This window comes from Pipistrellus kuhlii, unplaced genomic scaffold (genome assembly GCF_014108245.1).
Source record: "Pipistrellus kuhlii isolate mPipKuh1 unplaced genomic scaffold, mPipKuh1.p scaffold_m20_p_7, whole genome shotgun sequence".
Taxonomy (NCBI): Eukaryota; Metazoa; Chordata; class Mammalia; order Chiroptera; family Vespertilionidae; genus Pipistrellus; species Pipistrellus kuhlii.
The window spans coordinates 72,129,675-72,148,005 of record NW_023425573.1 but is presented as its reverse complement, the minus strand read 5'-3'; positions in this window follow the sequence as shown (position 1 = coordinate 72,148,005).

The window sequence follows — 18,331 nt, the reverse complement described above, 5'->3', positions numbered from 1 at the left end:
AGGTTCTTTCTCTGTTGGTTGCTGAATTTCTCTTTTTTACCTGCTGCATGGCCTCATTGGCACACCAGAACTTGGGTCAGTAAATTGAAGCTGATCTGAATGGCTTTCAGGGCTGAGGCTAAGCCATGAGAGTGAGGACCCACACACCGGAAGTGCATTCCCAGAGGGCACATTCCCTTAACTACAATAAAGAGTTCACCACTGTTAGGGCTTCCCCCACCGCAGGCAGGATCCACACTCAGCAGTGTTAAGTAATGGGGTGCCTGACATGGCCCTATCACAGTCCTGTTGCCCAGTCTACTTAGTCCTATTGAGTCCTTGGTTTTGACAGGGGGCAAGGCATGTAATAAGAATAGGACACAGATGTTCAATGACTATTCAGTTTACTAACTATAGACAAGAGGTTTTCTTACAGATGCTAGACACTGGAAGATGTGCTGCAAGAAGAAACATAGGGTGGTTAAAAGAAATACATTTTAAAGAAATACACCCTTGGTCATCCTTCATCAAGGACAGGACACAATGATTTGGTTGCTGTGCCCGGACCCTGACCCCCTCCGGGAGTTTTACCTTGGGAATGCTCACCATTCTCTGGTCCCAGGAACAGGCTGAGCTGTTTGTAACTTCACAGAAGATTAGCCACCTGGTTATTGCACTTGGAGCTCCTGGAGGCCAGACTGCAGACCCGCCCCACCCCTTTCCCTGCTGTACTTGCACATTGCAGCTGCGGGTAGCTATCTTCTCCCTCAGCCTTATACAACCAGCCAACTGGTGAATTTCTAGAGTGACCGGCTGCTCTCCCTGGGCTGCCGGCAGTATTGGAATGAATGGACGTACATGATTCAACCCTGTCTCTGCTGAATTTGGCTCAAGTGGTGACAGGTGGCCTCAGATCTGTAGTATCTGGTACCAGTTTCAGAGGGACCACCTGAGGCAACTAGTGCCCTGACATAGCTCATCCTCCTCAGGAAAGTGCATGTGCAAATTAAAAATAGACAGTGGAGGTGGCAGGTGCCCTACTGAGGAGGAAATGTTCAGATCCTGCCAGGATTGCTCTAACCACTGGCATCACACTCAGGTGAAGGAGCCTAGTAGTTTGAAGAGACATGGGGGGGGGGTTACTTGCTCCTTGCCCAGGAACATTCCAACCCAGGGGCATCAATCCTTTTTAAATTCCCCAAAATCTGGGCACTTGCTTTGATTTTGACCAGCTAAGTGGTCACTTAGGTTCTATCTGAATTTATTTCTTTCCTACAAATAATGTTTCGCCTGCTTTTGCTGTTGCTTGTTGTCTCCTGTTTGAATTTATTCCTACGAGCAAACAAGAACTGGGGATACAGAGTGCTAACTCTGGCCAGAGGCTGTCTCCAGCCAGAGACCATCCTAGACACCGGGGACAGGGATGGCATCTGAGTGACCACTGTGGAGAGTGCGGAGCCAGTCTTGCTGTCTCCCAGGCAGGCCTGATCCCAGGCCCTGCTGTGAGGTTGATCCACAATGCTCACAGAAGCTAGAAGCCAACACAGGATATTCTCTTCTTTCTTTAGAAGAAGGGAAAAGCCTCCAGGAATAGTTTTTAAAACAAAGATCTTGAATCCTCTCTCCATTCCTGTGCTTGACCAGGTGCCAGAGTTTGGTTCATTATCAGCTGTTACAAAATAAGAGTGTCTTACTCAGCCATATCTGCATGCTTTTTCAATGAGCTAAAAACAACAGTACTTTGATACAGCTTCATCAGTAATATCCGTTATGTCTAGGAATTAGAACAAAACGCTGAATTTTATTGATGTGATCTCCTCCCAGCATTCAGCTTTTGGCCCAGATCACAGGTTAGGAATGCAATCCAACTCAGAAATCCCACCTGCCTCGGGAGCTCGGCTTCAGACGCTCCAGCAGAGAATGAGCCCATTTCTGTGGCCGAGTGCAGGTGACACAGATAGTCCAGTCAGTATTAGGGGCATTATCATACCTGATGGCCTCACAGAGGGGTTTCTAAAGCTGCAGCAATCTTGGAATCTGAGTTCTGTTCATTAACCTATGCCCGCCTTTATTTCCACATGGCCCATGCTGAGGCCAAAGCGGCCCATAAGATAAAATATTGTTTCAGCTTTGAGTCAGGCAATTAGTATCTGAATTCAGATTCTTCAGCAGCCAGTGGCTTTTCTTTGGCAGCAGCAAAGCCAAGATTCTACAAGCCAGATAGCTGTGCTCCGAGTCAAGTGACAAGTTAGGACTTTCTGCACCTTTTTTGTCTTGTCATTCTTAGAATCCAAATTGATCTACTGCTAAGTATGCACAGTAGGCTGGAGAAGTGTTTCCTGTGAGGGTCAGATATCTGATGTCATAAGAGCTCATTAGCAACAAATTATTGTTTTTGTAAAATCTAAAGTGTATCTCCCTCTGGAGATTGGCTCAGGTCATGTGTCTCCATTTATTCAGAAGCTCTCATCATAGGCAAAAGTTAGCGCCAAAAGCTGCAGTTACAAAAATAGATTTTAAATATTTAAGAATTTCAATGGCAACCAACCCACCAGTGACAAAAGGTAGTAAAACATGTTCCTCTGTTATTGGTGGGGCGTCCTCTGCATTCCAGAAGAAGTGGAGTTCTTGGGGTGCTGTGGGAAAAATAATCTCCCCACTGGATGGTGGATGGTGGAAAGCTTTATTGACAATGTAAAATGAAGGGGTACCCTTCCAAGCCCAATCTCCCTGTGTTGCGCCATGGAAGAAGTCCTATCTTGTCTTCAGCAGGGCCCGCGTTAAGACCACTGTCCAGCCGAAACTGGTTTGGCTCAGTGGTAGAGCATAGGTCTGCAGACTGAAAGGTCCCAGGTTCAATTCTGGTCAAGGGTATGTACATTGGTTGCGGGCACATCCCCAGTGCGAGGCATAGAAGAGGCAGCTGGTTGACGTTTCTCTTCCATGGATGTTTCTAGCTCTCTATCTCTCTCCCTTCCTCCTCTCTGTAAAATATCAATATTATATATTAAAAAAAAAGACCACTGTCCAGAGTCTCTGCTCCATATTAAAGCCCAGCCCAGCCCAGCGTCTGCAGTCCATTGCATGTGGGTCCACATGGCCATGGGCTACGTGCCTGCTTCAGGCCACACGTGAGGTGAGTGAGGGTCATGGAGCAAGAGAGTTCAAGGGAGCAGGAGTGTGAGAGAACAGAACCAGGGAGAGAGAACTCTGTCTGGGGATTATAACTAGGAGTTTAGCCAATTAACCCTTCAGGATTTCTCATGCTTGCAGTGGTTCTGTCCCTCGAGCCAATGATCTTTTCCAGATTAGACAGGCAATCATCTTCCCTGCATCAACCACAGGTGCCCACCTCCCTGCTGTTGGGCTCCTTCCCAAGTCATCTTCAGGGAGAGGACTGGTGGTTCCCTGGGGAGTGTGAAGTCACAGTTTCCTGGTGAAGTTTCCCAGACAACCATGATTACAATGTCTGGTCTCCTCCTGTGCTCTTTTACTATTACTAATATCAATAATCAGCTAATTATGATGATAACACCACTAGCACTTTCCTTTGCAGCCTTCGCTGGTGGTAATGATCCCTCCAGAATTTATGAAATTACAAGCATTTACAACAATTTTTATAAGGTATGCAGATGCAATAACCACAAAAGGCAAAGCCAATTAAAAATCTTCCTTTCTTATGCCATTGCAAATTTACTGAAATTTCTATCAGTAAATTCCACATTTACAGGTTTAAGTTTCCATTTGCTGGGGGAGCTCCAGCTGCAGCAGAAGCGGCTAGAGAAACGGAAGGAGTGTTTTTCTTTTATCCTCCCTCTGGTTGTTCCAAAGCTTGGCTCCAGCTCAAGGAACGAAATGAATTTATCCCTTTTTGTTTCCATTAGAAGAGTGACATTACAAGCTTTAACACTTCTGGTCTATCCGGTGCTCACATTAAAGAATGTTTGGGCTCTTGGCTTCTTCCACTGAGAAGAGAAACAAAGCATATGCCGACCTCACCCAGAATGCATTTTTTTTCTCCTCACTTTAGCTAAGATGTCCAAAAAGAGCTGGAGAATCCAGCCAGCCAACCTTTCTGGAGTACACATACCATTTCCCAATCCCATATGTAATGTTTACCTTTCACAATAGACAGCAGTTATGTTGCTGCTTCATCCAATGGGAGACTTATAAACACCAAAAAGAAGGGTTTACCTCTCCCTGCCCCTGGAGTCTTCATCCCCTCTCCCACCCCCAGCAATATTCCCTCTGTATGTCAGTGGGTCAGGGCCATTCCAGAGTACCCTGCTTCTGACACCAACTATGCCTCACAGCAATACATTGAAACTGCCTATTGGGGAGGTTCAGTGTCCAGGGTTTTCACTAAGGGCTGGTTAAGTAGACATCTCCTGCCTTTTTTCAATAGATGGAGTTACACATATGCTGATATACAGGAGATTTGATATGTATGCTCTTTTGTTGTATTGACAACAAGCTTCAAAACTTCATTATGTCAAATTTGCTGAATTTTACATCAGATATTTTTACACTTAAAAATGTCAAATTTCATGGCAAAAAAAAAAGAGCATTTGTCAGAAGTTTTAGTTCATTACTTTATTTTGAAGAGAAGTTCTGCTGAATACTTCAGGAAGTATTGAAGTATGAAGTACTGGTGAACATGCTGCATATGAGTTACTTGTGAATGCTGATTTAAATGCTTTAAAAGTGATGATTTCTATGTGAAAGACAAAACATCCAGGTCAACCAAAAAAGTTTGAAGACCAACAATTACAAGCATTATTAGATGAAGATGCATGTCAAACTTAAAAACAACTTGCAGAAAGATTAAATGTTGCTAAGCAATTTCTGATCATTTACAAGCAATGGGGAAAAAATTTAAAGGAAGAGAAATGGGTGCCACATCAACTAAACAAAAGACAAATGGAAAACAGAAGTCATCAGTAAAATGTTGCTTTAGCAGCACAAAAGAAAGCCTTTTTATTTTGCTTTGAATTGTGACTGGCAATGAAAAGTGGATTTATTTTGAGAATCTCAAGTGCACAAAATCGTGGGTTGATCCAGGTCAACCATCAACATCAACTGCAAGGCCTAATTGCTTTGGAAAGAGGACAATGCTCTGCATTTGGTGGAATCAGGAAGGTGTAGATTATGAGCTTCTAAAACCAGGTGAAACCACTACTACTGATCGCTACCAACAACAAATAATCAATATGAACCATGCTTTGATCTTGAAATGACCAGAATATTCCAGAAGACACGGCAAAGTCCTTTTGCTTCGTGATGATCCCCCATCATACACTTCAAAACTAGTTAAGGATAAGTTAAAAGATCTTGCCTGGGAAGAATTAACCCATCCGCCGTATTCACCAGACCTTGCTCCTTCAGATAACTACTAGTTCTAATATATGGCACACACACTTTCTGAGCAGCACTTCAAGACATATGAAGAAGTAGAAAATTGGGTCTCTTAATGGTATGCCTCAAAACAAGAAAAGTTCTATGGGGGCGGTATCCACAAATTACCTGAAAGATGTGGGCAATGTGTAGCTAGCAATGCACATTACTTTGTATAAATTACTACTTTTGATGTTTCTCTTGAAATTATAATGTTTTCTTTGATTATAAAATATGTCATTATTAACTGGTACACCTAGTAAGAGAAAAAATATAAATATTGTTCAGATAATGAAAACAAATCCTGTAGGAACATATGTATCTTTAGATCCCAGAAGCCAGCTCTGTTGAATATCTAAGTCTGGATCTTTGTAACACAGTGTACAGCAAAGTTTATGGTATATATGCTCTTTACTATGTAACCACATGCCTATGTGATGTAAATAGTACTGATTCCATATAAAATTAGTACTTAGACAATGTCCATAATTTAAGTTAATTACACTTTTAAGCCATTAAAAATTATTCCTAATTACAAGCTGATAATCTTCTAAATACATTCTCAATTTTCAGGATATATAAGTTGGGTTTTATGCATTTCATGATTCATAAAATAAATATTTTGAGCACATTGATATTTTGAGTATTTTCATATCATGATAAAAGGGATTTGGACCTTACTACAAAATACAATACTAAAAAGTTTTAAAAAATAAACAAGCACAAACATACATATATACATACTTATACACATATATGATCACTATATCTATACAGGCAAACATACGTATATTTTGCAAGAACAATTGAAAAAAAAAATCAACATCTCTCTAGATAATAGTGGTTAAAACAAAAACAAAACAAACAAAAGAAAACAAAGCATTGGGGTCCAGGATTACAAACAGACAGAAAAGGTTTGGTGTTCATTTTCTGTGAAATTTCAGAGGACAGAGCCACTTGTGTTGGCGTCCAAAGCACATATTAAGACTAGAAATGATGATACTGCTATGAAGGTTGTAGGCATAAAGAAGCTGAGGCCACAATGACAGAAACAAAAAGAGCCAGATGGCCTGACCTGGACAAGTCATTTATTACCATGAAAACTGATTCCCAAATTTCCTTTAAGAAAAGAGCCCTTACTTATCAACATTAAACCTTAGTGAAAGATGCCTCACTGTGCTAGTTGAAGGCATCTATAAAATCAATAGATATGGCGTGCATTTGAAAAGAACAAGAAATAATTATTCATAAAAAAGGAAAGTAAACAGTGTAGATAGTGGGAAAAATAATGAAGAGGTGAAGAGGGCAGAAAAAAATCAGAAAATTTTAAGAATCCCAAATCCCATTTGGCCAAGACATAGTGACCAAAATGTACAGTGATTAGAAATGAAGCTAGAGTTGCAGGCAGGGCCACTAATATGTCACATGTTTCCATGATGGCCAGTTTAAAATATTTAAATTCAATATAAACCTCACTGGGAAATTATTGGGAGATTGTAATTAATAGGACATGATATAGTTTGCTATAAATTTATTATCCTGACTGCTCTGAGGACCATAGATCATGGGAGAAGTATGAAATAGAAATGCCAATAATGAGACTATTTTAGTAGTTAAGGCAAGAAATAATATCTTAAAATTGACTACTTTTCTAAAAATGGAAAGTAGATAGTTCTAAGACATAGTTTTAAAGTATAAAAAGAAAGTTGTGCTAAATGCTGATGGATGTTATATATAAAAATATGAAAGGGAGAGTAAGCCTACAATTTTTTTATTTGAGAAACTGGAAGGAGAACTTTAAGTTGGAAGTGATTAGGCTATAGATGTTATATATTTCTGCTAGAATAGATGAGATGAACTATAAAGCATATGTGGCAATGACTGGCTAAATATAGCTAACATTTTTATAACTATTAGTTGGATTTTAAGAAGAGTGTTAAACACTTTATCTGGTTAAATCTTGGCAACAACTCTGGAAAATAGGTAATATTAGTATACCCCATTTAAAAAAGCAAAAGCCATGGTTTTGAAGAGTTACATAAATTTCCCATAAATAATGAATGCTATTTTTTAATTCTTAAAGTCTGGGTACAGAATTTGTAAGCTTAATGACTATAATTACTGTCTTGGGAAAAAGAGGTATACTCTGAACCAAGCTTTAAAGATGCTCATTTAAAAAGCAAGTGGAGCCCTGGTTGGGGGATCAGTTGGTTGGAGCATTATCCCATACACCAATGGTAGGCAAACTGCGGCTGGTGAGCCACATGCAGCTTTGCCAGCCGTGGTTTGCCACTCTGTTGACTATTGAGTTTGCTGACAACTGCCATACACCAAAAGGTTGTGAGTTTGATTCCTATTAGGTCACATGCCTAGGTTATGGGTTCAATCCCATATCTAACCACTGAACAGCACCAGCCATGGGTGGTAACTTTCTTTAAAGTAGTAAGACAAAGCCAAAAAATAGTAATTAAATTTGACTTTATTAAAGGTATCACTACCCTTTTCAAGCATAGTTTTCTGGATTTTTGAGTCCATGATTACAGTCAAAGGTTTAGGTGGCATCAAAAGGGGAAAAAAGTAGAATATGATATATAATATTATATTTGGAACTTAATAGAATAATTGAAAAAAGATAGAGATATAGAGGTAGACATAGAAAGAAGAGAAGAGACAGAATAGAAGAATTAATGATGCAGAAGTGGGAAGAAAATTTTTCCAGAAAGAAGAGCCCTGCAGATGTAAAGAGAAAAAAGTGCGGCCCTTTTAATGACAGAAGTGACCCGATGGCTGGATGTTCATGCTGAAAAGTAGTGTTAACAGCCTGGCCTTCATCTTGGCAAGTTAGGAACTCATCAATAGATATTGCCAGATTACTTCCTTAATTACCTGGTCCCAAGAAACTCATCATGAGGCCATAGATGTGAATCGAGATGGAGGAGGCAATGAGGTAGAATCAAGGTCATGGGCATCTGGGCTACTTGGTCATGTAATTTACTCATTACTTCGGGATTTGTTTGAACCATCTATTTTTGTTTTTGTTTTAAAAATTAATTTATTTTTCAATTTTAGTTGACAATTTGTTTTTAATTTGTACAACACATGGATTTTATATATATTGTACTTTGCAAAACTGATCTCTCTGATAAATCTAGTAACCACTTGACAATAACCACAGTTATTAAAATATTGACTATACTCCCTATTATGTGCCTTACAGCCCCATGACTATTTTTATAGCAAGTAATTTATATTTCTTCATCTCTTTTACCTTCTCATCTCTCCTCCCAATCCCCTTTCATTCTAGTGATCATCTATTTGTGTTCTGTATCTAGGAGTGTGTTTCTGTTTTGTCTGTTTGTTTATTGGTTTGTTGGTTGTTGTTTTTTAGATTCCACATATAAGTAAAATCATACAGTATTTTTATTTCACTGTCTGACTTTTTTCACTTAGCATCATATACTATAGTTTATTGATATGGTGTATTGAAATATTACTCAGCCATAAAAAAGTAAACCCTCTATTTTACTTTCATTTGATAATGAAGTCCTGCTTCAGCCAACCAAATATATAGCTTGGTCTGTTAGACATCTAGATACTTTGGTAATTATATGTTCAATGGTCAAGCATTCAGCCTCTATTATGGGACCATAGCAAAAACCCATGACTAAGGGGAATAGTTAAATATCAAGGATTGGATAACTTTACTTCAAAACTCTAAAGGATTGTGTTGTGACTCACTCAAAAGTGTTTATCAAAGCTTCACACAGCATCTTTTATCTGCCACATGTACTTCAAGAACCAGTGGATCTACTCAGCCACATAAACCAAGTAGTTTTGTTTGTTTGTTTGTTTTTTTCCTGAGCTGACCTTAGCCCTTTGGGGGTGCTCTAAAAAATTCCAGTCTGCATGATGATACACAATAGGCCTTTATTTATCATAGATCTGAAGTCTGAAAGCTTAATATAAGGCTCCAACATGATTGGGTTCTGGTGAAGGCTGCTGACTTCCTGCTGTGTCTTCACGTGGTCACGGCCCACAGAGCTCTGTGTGTCTTTCATGGACTAGCGCACTAGTCCCATTTATGACATCTCCCACCTCAGGACCTCATCCCAAAAGTTCCATACCCTAGTACCATCACATTGGGCATTAGGATTTTAATAAATGCATGTTGAGGCAATACAAAATTCAGACCACAGCAGAGCCCCAGCAAAAACTGAAAATTTTAGGAGGTTATTTGGTAAATAGATTATAGTAGTGGAACTTAATAAGTAGTATACCTCTTGGAAGAGTCCCTCTAGACACCACGTTTCTTAGTTCAGGTAGTATCAGATACAGCAACTTATCCTTCAATTTTGGTAGGAATAAATCAACATGCCCCAGATTTTTTTCATCCTCTGTCATAAATGTGCCAAGCCAAAACATCTAGCAGTGCCTACTTCTTGTTCACTAGTTCTACTTAGCATAATATCCTCAGAGTAATAAGTCAGGGTGATATACTGTGTTATGAGGAGTTGATCAAGGTGGGAGAAGTGATTTTGCCATCGGATATGATGATTAAGATGTTCTGTGGCCCCTGCCAGCCGAAGGCAAACTTTCTTTGAGGATCTCTGCTAACATGTAGAGAGAAAAGAATTTATCAAACTCATAGCTGTTTACTAGAGAGTAAGAACCAAATGCTGTGCCATAACACTAACATTTTATTATTTGAATTAATTCAGGGGGCCAAGAATTCGGACAGAGCAGAGAGGGTTTTCTGTGCCTGTGTCCATGGCTTCTGTGGAGAAAACTTGAATAAATGGAGATTGCTCAATTATTTGGAGAAGCCGTCTTTAGCCATCTGTCTGTAGCTTTGGCAGAGTACCTACCAACTGTGGTGTGGCTTTCTTCATAGCATAAGGGCCTCAAAATGATCAGAATTCCTACATGATGACTCAGCACTTTGAGGACATTTTTTTTTTTTTTTAAACTGAGGAAGGCAGAAAGGACACTATTATATTGATCTATTCTTGGAAGTCATACCCTCACTCAATTCTGCTGCATTCCATCTGCTAAAAACAAGCCACTAATTATATTATCTGTTGCTGTGTAATAAAGTAATCCAAAATTTAGAGTGTGTGTGTATATCACAGTTTCTGAGGGTTGAATATATATATACAGCTTAGCCAGGTAACTCTGCCTCAGGATTTTACACAGCTAAAGTCAGGGTATCAGCCAGAGCTCCTATGTCATTGGCAGCCTTGACCTAGAGAGTATTTGCTTCCAGGATAACTCATGCGATTGATAGCAGGACTCAATGCCATGGGGCTGTTGACCTGCGGATCTCAATTTCTCTGCAGTTATTGGCCAGAAACTTCTCTCCATTGCTAACCATATGGCCTCTCCATTGGGAAACACATACTGTGACAGCTGGCTTCCATCAGAATAGGAAAGAGAGAAAGCAAGGGAGGACAAGAGGAACAAAGAATTATTTTGTAAGCCAATCTCAGAAAGCCTGTTCCTACCTGTTTGCCATATTCTATACATTAAAAGCAAGTCATTGGCTGGCTGAAAGTAGAGGGGAGGGGATTACACAGGGTGTGAATAACACACAAGGAGATAGAAGTTATTAAAGGCCATTTTAGAGGCCACCTCTTACAATCTGCCCTCTAACCCTCAATAATTTATATTATTTTCACATTCAATATACATTTATGTTCTCTCAAGTTTCCCAAAAGTCACATCACATTAAATTAGCAGCTTAAAGTCCAAAATTTCACCATCTCACTCATGGCCAAGTGACATGAGGCTCTCGAGATACATGTCATAAGTGTAGCTCCTGGAGTACAGTTCCTTGCATTCTGTTAGTTTGTAAAAGTAGACACAAATTCTGTCACTCAGAGAGTCATCATACTGTAGTGGGACAGGCATAGCATAATCTCTATAGAAATTCCTGTCCAAAAGGCAGAGGTGGGGAGAATAAGAAGCCAAAGGAGCCACTGATAGAAACTGAAATCCAGCCAGCCCGGTGTCAGCAGCTCCTTGATTAGATCTCCAGGCCTGAGACTAACCCTCCATGGTGCTCATCTTCCCACTTCTGGCTTTTTGTTACACCTTTTGATTCACATCTTGCTTTACATGAGCTGTAGCATACGTGTGTAGATAAATAGTGCTCTCAGCTGTTTTGCTCACTTATAAACTTTTAAAGGTCGAAAAACATTATCATTTTATTCCATCTCTGCCCCATTCCATGGTGATATTAGTGTTTTGCTGACATACTTCACTTAAATATTTTCTGTGCATACCAGTGGAGCTTACTCCATTAGACAGAAGTAAGACACCCCCCCCCCCCCCCCCCCACACACACACACACACTCACTTTTGGCTCCTATAGAGAAAGCTGAGGGACAAGGTCATAAGTTCATTAAGCTTCTAGATGAGCAGGCTAAGTTGGCAATAAAGTACCACTGACTGGCTTGAATAATAGGAACTTATTTTCTCTCAGTTTTGGAAGCTTGCGGTCTAAGACCAAGGTGCTGGCATGTTTGATTTCTCCTGCAAGCTCTCCTTTTGGCTTGCAGATGATCCTCTCCTTTGTCTTCACGTGGGCTTTCCTCTGTGCAGAGGCACCTCTGCGAGTCTCACTCTCTTCTGGTAAGAATACCAGGTAGGTTGGATGAGGACCCTAATGGCTCATCTCAGGTCATTTTAGGGCCATGTCTCTAACTGCTGTTACATACCAATATGTTGGGCATAAGGGACACTATTCATCTCATAACAGCTTTCTACAGGCAGCTGAATATTGCTTTATTGAGAAGATTTGGGAGGTACATCACATCCTTAAAATTTTGGTAAGAGCATTTGCATGACTAAGTCATACTCTGAGGTACCATCTTCAATATTTCTGAGGTTTGAGCAATCAAGATTTGCTTCATTTTTAGATTATATTTTTCTAGCCATGACCTGGCTAGAAAAATATTTTCTAAAAAGTTATTTCCTAATTATAGCATATTTTATTATATGGAAAGATTACACATTTTCTAAACCATTTAATTATATTTTTTCTCAATGTATGTTTCTCCCTTCTCATTTCACTGCAAGAAACCAGAAAAATAATAGCAGCAGCAACAACAACAAAAAACAAAAAACAAAAAAAAACAACAACAAAAAAACAACCTAGGAAACGTCTTCAGCACTTTGCTATAAAGTATCTTTAGCTAGATCACCAAGTTCATTAGGTCCATTTTATGCTGTTTCCAATTGTTCCTGGCAATAGGAGACCTCACTTCTTATCTTCTTAAGGGAAATATTTCAATCAAGAGACAACAAGCAAGAATTTATTGATTGAGCAAAAACATCCTTAGGACACCAAAACAAGAACCATTTCTACCCTGGTTGCAAGTCTCATGGGGTCCCTAGATGTTTAAGGATAATTGCTTGCAGGGGAAGTAGAGAAAAAAAGGGATGGCAAGAGTATGATCCTGTAGGAAGAGCATGCTGGAACCAAAAGTTGCAGGGATTTTAAAGGCTGGGCATTAAGGGGAGGTTTTAGGGGAAGATTAGTGGCATATTTATCAACTTTCTGCTGATATACCAAAATGACATTAATTCTCTTAATTTGTCTGTCATTGGGCGTGGTTCTCCCTGAGTAGGGTGACTTAAGCTATTTACTCTCTGGTTGAGAAGTGTAAACCATTTTTACCCTTAAGTGTCCTTGGCTCAGGGAAGATAGGGCTTACTAAGTGGCTACAAACTACTGTTTAACTGTCTTAGTTTCCCTACTCCACTTGTCCTGGAATTTTCCTAGCTTCTTACTAGTCTATAACACAATGACTTCAGATGAAAATGTTGCTAACCTTCCAGCCAAAAAGTTCTGAGAATCCTCCTCCCTTCACTTTCCAATAATGTGCTCAGAACTTCCTCTTGAGGTCTAGCCCGCTTCATTCTCCAAGTCTGCTAACAATATGCTCAATGAGACATAGATTTCCTCTGTGATTCTGTTCAAAATTCTTAAAACCTCTATCACCAGGCCAGTTCCAGAGTTAGTCTCACTTTTAGGTATTTGTTCTAACAACATTTCACTTCCAGATATCAAAATCTCTATTAACCTCAAACATAACAGGGTAAAACAGCAAAAGTTTTTATCCCATTGTTTATGTCATAAATGTGGCCAGTTTATCTGGTTCCTTATTCTTCAAAGTCTCTCACAAGGATGTATTTGAGGGGTCAGTTGGTGCTGCAATGTCACCTGAAAGTTCAGCTGAGAGTGGAGTCACTCGATTATGAGGTACAGGCCTGAGGCTGAGGTCCGCTCTGACTATTAGCTGTAGGGCCCCCTCAGTTCCTTGTCACATTGGCCTCTCCAACAGGATGGCAGATTACAAGATGGCAGCTAGCTTCCATCAGTGTAAATGTGGTGGATAAAGCTGGAGAGGGCAATCAAGCTGCATGTATCCTAATCTCAGAAGTATCAGCCATCACTTTTGCTGCATTCTGTCCATTAAAAGTAAAGTCATTATGTCAAGTTCACACTCTAAGTGACAGCTTTTCTGAAAGATTTGAATACTGCAGAGCAGGGATTACCTGAGGCCATTGTAGGGACTATTGGCTATAGTAAAGCTATAGCAGACCCAGGGGTAGGAATCAACTGCAAACCTCAGTCCCTAGAGTGTCAAATTATCTGCAGGCATATTTTAAACGAACAGGTTAAGCATTTTATATTTCTCACATTGTGTTAGGAGGTTACAGTATATGATGATTTTATTTCCTTCAAATGATTCCTCATAAATTACACTTTGGCAAGTTCTGTCTTCTTGCTGCGAGTCTTCCTCCTTCCTCTGTATAAACTGTATCTTCCAAATTAATTGTTTCTGCTATTTTCCAGTTCACTCTTCAATTTTAAGTTCTCCTTTGGAAAATCCTATTCAATTTTATTGATTCCCTTGGCTGCATGGATATTCATTTTGCTGCTGATACCAGTAATATAACATAAGATGGGGGCTTTGATTAGAGAATGTGCACAGTTTTTAGTTGTTATTAGATATAAGATATTCTTAATTGCATATTTACTCTTAATCAAAAACATTCCTTATGAAATCCAAACTTTTTCAATGTTTAAATTATTTTATTAGAATTGAAGTCAACATATTAGTTTATGTATTTTGTATAATTTTGTGCAAATCAATAAAATAATATTATACTAATAATTGGATAAAACTAAAAATGATAGCGTATACATGCTGCAAAAGGAAAGTGTCAAACACAGTGTGCCAAAACCCTGGCCCATCACTGGGAGTTGTAGGCTCACAGCATCAGCTCACACAGAGAGATGTGAATGCGGGCATGGCCAGTCATGTCACCTCCAGAGAAGCACTGCTCCCAGGGGCCTTGCTTCCACAGGAGGAGGTGGTGTATATGACAATGAAAAATAAAAAAAAGAGCCAAGAGAAGAAAATGGAATATCTTGCAGAAACAAAAAAGAAAAAAGCTAGTCAATTGTTCCCTCTCCCAAGTTTTTTTGTTTTAATCTAATAGAAAAACTACCTTAATTATATTAATTGGTCAAAAGGAGATATCTTGAAAAGACACAGTACACAAAATACCAAGTAGCAGAGAAAATACTCAGACCAACTTCATGCAGTCATCATACAAAGGGAATGGGACATGCTAATCAAGACACTGCAACTAATAAACATTCTCCTTAAATATTAACTTCAAAGCAGAAGAAAATTATGAAACAGCACTCTGAAAAGATAAACATTCACATGTATATTTAATACAAACATCTAAAATAACAAATTTAAAAATTAAAAAGATAAGTTGGAGCAATCATAGAAGTGATGGATAGATTACTTTTCTCCAGAAACAATGAATGGTATAAGTCAATTAAATATTATTTTAGTTGCTGAATAATAAAAAAAGAAAATTCAACACAAAATTCCAATTCCATTGAACATCCCTTTAAACATTAAGACAAAATGCAGACATTTCCATATAAACCAAAAGTGAAGCATTTGTTGTAGCAGATCAGCACAGTGGAAGAAATGAAAAAGACAAAACCTATAGGCTGAAGAACACTGGTAACAGATTGAAACATAGATGTACATGATGGAATAAAGAACAACAGAAGTGGTAAATGCATGGGTAGAGATAAAACAATACTTTTATTTTTCTATTAATGTACATTAAACATATATGACATGTAATTAAGGAACTGTAAATGGAAAAGAGGCACACAGAAAAGCACTCAAATTAGGGAAATGAAAGTTAAAGCCACAGTGAGATATTTCTTTTCATATACAGGTATAGCTTAATGTAAAATAAATAAAAATAATGAAAACTTCACATTTCAGCAGACTTTGCAGTAGCTAGAACATTTTTGCCTTGGTGTAAGTAGTATAAAAATAATACAAACACTTTAGAAAACTGTTTGGAAGTCAGTTAAAATTTTAAAATACCCATCTTATAAGATTTAGAAACTTCATTCCATGGTAATTACTTAAAAAACAAACAAACAAAACAAAAACTGAACCTGTCTATAAAAGACTTGCATGTGAATTGTCCTAGTTGTTTTATATTGATATTCCTTTATAAAAAGCTATATAAATGTTGATTAGCTGGTAAGTTGATGAAACTATGATTTGAATAAAACAGTAAGAACCCTCCCTATGCTGCTTATAATAAAATATATTTTACATGTTAAGAAACAATTATCTATAATAATAAAAGCCTACACAACCATCACAACCTAACAGATGACCAAATAGTCCACATGGGGCAACTAGGCCCATAGGGGGTTTAGTGAGGGGCAACCAAATGACTGAACAATAGGCTGTGTGGGGCTACCAGGTTTGCGGGGTGGGGTGGGGGGGAGGCAGTTGGGGGTGACAAGGCTGGCTGAGGGTGAGGGGGACAGGGGAGTAGTGAGGGGAAACCAGGCCGGTGGGGAGGGGGGCAGGTGTGGGTGACCAGGCCCACTGGGTGAGGGGGGCAGAGAGGGACGACCAAATAACTGAGCAGCAGGCTGCATGGGGTGACCAGGCCAGCAGGGGGGTTAGTGAGGGGCGACCAGGCCAGCAAGGGGTACAGTTGGGGGTGACTAGACTGGCAGGGGGGGGGGCAGTTGGAGGGTAACCAGGCCAGCAGTCTGGGCCAGCTGGAGGTGACTCAGTCAGCAGGGGGGGAAGTTAGGGGCAATCAGGCAGGCAGGCAGGTGAGCAGTTAGAAGCCAGTAGTACCAGTTGGACATACCCCCAGGGGACCCAGATTGGAGAGTGTGCAGTTTGGACTGAGGGGATCTCCTCCTTGTGCACAAATTTCATGCACTGGGCCTCAAGGGTAAATAATAAAAGGATGTAAAAATGTGTTATGCTAACATTAATTACAGAAATATAGGGAGCTATATTAATATCAAAGTATATAGACTTTCTGATTAAGCAATAATAGTATGATTCATTTATTAATGCTTAAATAGTTTCACATCAAAAGGACCTAACAATCTTAAATGTGAGTGTACATAACTGAGCCTTAAAGTATATGAAATAAAATTGATAGCCAAATCCAAAGTTATAATCAGACATTTCAACATTAATTTCTCTCTTTCTGTCTCTCAATAATTGTTTAAAAAAAAAAAAAAGAAGGATTGCTTCTGATTCCACATCTAAGGAACTTAGAATTTGCTACTCCATCCTAAAAACAAGTGAGAAGTTAGGCTGAAATATCAACGGCTCATCTTGGATCTGCATGAGGGACAAGGATACAGGGCAAAACACTTCCCTTGAGATGGGAGTGCTGACAAGTAACACAGGGAATCATTGCTTACCGGATCAGAGACAGGCTGGAACTGCCCAGAGCTGTAAGTAACCAATTATAAGAGGCTTCATGAGAACAACTGACAGTTTACTCCAGGAAAATCCAACCATAGGTGCTCCCACCCCACACAATATTAGGGGATGTACCACAGAATTTCAGCCAAGTTCCCACACACATACACACACACACACACACACACACACACACACAAATATATATATATATATATATATATATATATATATATTGGAGATATTGGAGAGGTAGAAGGGAAAAGGAACTTGTGAAATTCCACTTCAAAAGTGAAGATCCTGGCCAGGCAGCCCAGTGGGTTGCAGGGTTTCCCCTATATTAGGTTTTGTGTTCACTCCTCAGTCAGGGCACATACAAGAATTAACCCATGAATGCATAAATGGTGAAACAAATTGATGCTTCGTTCTCTTAAAATCAGTAAGTTAAATAAATAAATGAATAGTAAGAAGAAATAAAGACTTTCTCCAATGTACCTCTGTGGATGAGATAATGGAGAGTGTATGCATACCTGCTGGCAGGGGATACATGACATGGGAAATCTCTGTCTTCAGTTATGCTGTGAGTGTGAAATTGCTCTAAAAATACAATAAAAAAAGAAAGACAATCATCATAAGTATAGAGAAAACCTAAGCAATATTATGAACCAATTTGGCACAATTAACATGTTTATAGACATAATTTTTTTTTTAATATATTTTATTGATTTTTGTACAGAGAGGAAGGGAGAGAGACAGAGAGTTAGAAACATCGATGAGAGAGAGTCATCGATCAGTTGCCTCTTGCACACCCCCTACCGGGGATATGCCAGCAACCAAGGTACATGCCCTTGACCGGAATCGAACCCGGGTCCCTTCAGTCCCCAAGCCGACGCTCTATCCATTGAGCTAAACCGGTCCCGGCATATAGACATAATTTTTTAAGAGAGCAGTTTTCAGTTCACAGCAAAATTAAGGGGAAGGTACAGAGATATCCTCAAACCCGTCTCCCCGTGTGCATAGCCTCCCGTTACTAGTGCCATTCACCAGAGTGGTACGTTTGTTTTTTCCTTCCCTTTAACTTTCTGTTCTTTTTTTCCTTCCTTTTATTTCCTTTTCTTAGTGAATTTATCAGGGTGACACTGGTTGATAACATTATGCAG